The sequence below is a fragment of the Sapajus apella genome, unplaced genomic scaffold (genome assembly GCF_009761245.1).
Source record: "Sapajus apella isolate SASKATOON/1434 unplaced genomic scaffold, GSC_monkey_1.0 scaffold7, whole genome shotgun sequence".
In the NCBI taxonomy this organism is placed as follows: domain Eukaryota; kingdom Metazoa; phylum Chordata; class Mammalia; order Primates; family Cebidae; genus Sapajus; species Sapajus apella.
Genome location: NW_022436947.1, coordinates 990,763 through 993,013, shown reverse-complemented (window position 1 = coordinate 993,013; position 2,251 = coordinate 990,763). Strand labels below are relative to the sequence as shown.

Genomic DNA, 2,251 nt, shown 5'->3' with positions numbered 1-2,251 from the left:
AAAGAAAGGTGGCCTGTTTCTGTTTGTTCTGTGACCTCGAGTTATTGCTCAAGGGAACAGTGTTTCTGATCAGCCTGAGGTTCATGGGGTGCAGGGCCATGGTGTCTTTGATGAGTGGGTTTATATAGATTTACAATGGCATGTGAACAGATTGGGCAATCTGGGACATTATGTGTAATCATGGTTTTTGATTGGAGAGCCTTTATTAACTTTTCCACTTCGTTCACAATATGGAAGGGCATTTTGGTAAGTGTGTATATAGAGGTACAGATTTTCCCTGTGGCCTCAGGCTCCAGTAAGGCTTGGCCCAGTACTGCAGGAAAGTTCATATTTTACTGGTATACTTGGAAAATGGCATCACAACTCTGGATCTGGCAGGGGTTTAAAGCTGACTTTTTCTCTCCTGGGACTCTTCTCAGGTGGATTCTCTGGAGGCTGTCCATGGAACATTTGGCTGCATTTCCTGTGACGTGGGGGAAAGTAGTGGTTCAACAGTTGGCCAGTTCTCTCGTTTTTCAGAAGTTCATGCCACATAGGCTCTTGTCTTCAGATGTCCTCTCATTCTTTTCATGTCCTTGGGGCAGGATTTAAAATGGCAATCTGGCTGTCTACAGAGGGCTCAGTGAGCCTTAAAAACACTCACACATCCTTTACTCTGACACTGTAGGAGCACAGGACATCTGCCCTTCACTCCCTTGTATTTTATCCTGCTTCTGCATCTAATGCCAGCCCTTCTCTGGCTTCAAGACTTTCCAGGTGGGAGTCAGGCACCAGTCCACTCACTTGATGTAAAGTGAGAAGGACCCTCCACTACTCCCCTGAGGTGGGTGGAGAGACAAACACAGAACCATTTTCTGCAAGTACATATACCACAAATTCTCCTTTTTAAAACAATCTGCTTCCTTTATGTTCTCAATATAGTTCAAGGGTTGTTGCGAGCCATGTTACCAGTTTTCAGTTATATACTTTAAATCTTCTTTAGGATGGTTCATCTCAAAACTCATTTCGGGAGATACGTTCATCAGTTTGCTCCTTTCTGCCTGTGGACTCCGCCGAAGTATCATTAAAGTCTCTCTTCTCCCTGCGATCATGTCTAAATCAGTCTCCTAAAGAGCCAGAACAGCTGAGGAAGCTCTTCATTAGAGGGTTGAGCTTTGACACAACCCATGAGAGCCTGAGGAGCCATTTTGAGCAACGGGGAATGCTCAGACTATGTGGTAATGAGAGATCCAAATGCCAAGCGCTCCAGGGGCTTTGGGTTTGTCAGGTATGCAGCAGTGGAGGAGGTGGATGCAGCCATGAATGCAAGGCCACACAAAGTGGATGGAAGAGTTGTGGAACCAAAGAGAGCTGTCCCAAGAGAAGATTCTCAAAGACCAGGTGCCCACTTAACTGTGAAAAAAATATTTGTTGGTGGCATTAAAGAAGACACTGAAGAACATCACCTAAGAGATTATTTGAACAGTATGGAAAAATTAAAGTGATTAAAATTATGACTGACCAAGGAAGTGGCAAGAAAAGGAGCTTTGCCTTTGTAACCTTTGATGACCATGCCTCTGTGGATAAGATTGTCATTCAGAAATACCATACTGTGAATGGCCACGACTGTGAAGTTAGGAAAGCCCTGTCAGAGCAAAAGATGGCAAGTGCTTCATCCAGCCAGAGGTCGAAGTGGTTCTGGAAACTTTAATGGTGGTCATGGAGATAGTTTTGGTGGGAATGACAACTTTGGTCATGGTCGTGGTGGCTTTGGTGGCAGCTGTGGTGCTCGTGGATATGGTGGCAGTGGGGATGGCTATAAAGGATTTGGTAATGATGGAGGCAATTTTGGAGGTGGTGGAAGCTACAATGATTTTGCCAATTAAAACAATCAGTCTTCAAATTTTGGACCCATGAAGGGAGGAAACTTTGGAGGCAGAAGCTCTGGCCCCTATGGTGGTGGTGGCCAATACTTTGCCAAACCACGAAACCAAGGTGGCTATGGCGGTTCCAGTAGCAGCAGTAGCTATGGTAGTGGCAGAAGATTTTAATTAGGAAACAAAGCTTAGCAAGAGAAGAGAGCCAGAGAAGTGACAGGGAAGCTACAGGTTACAACAGATTTGTGAACTTAGCCAAGCACAGTGGTGGCAGGGCCTAGCTGCTAAGAAGACATGTTTTAGACAATACTCATGTGTATGGGCAAAAAACTTGAGGACTGTATTTGTGACTAATTGTATAACAGGTTATTTTAGTTTCTGTTCTGTGGAAAGTG

At 44.7% G+C, this 2,251-nt stretch overlaps 1 pseudogene; it reads left to right on the top strand.

Moving 5' to 3' along the window:
* Window positions 1-985: 985 nt before the first annotated feature.
* Window positions 986-2,030, top strand: LOC116549920 (annotated as a pseudogene).
* The last annotated feature ends 221 nt before the right edge of the window (window positions 2,031-2,251 follow it).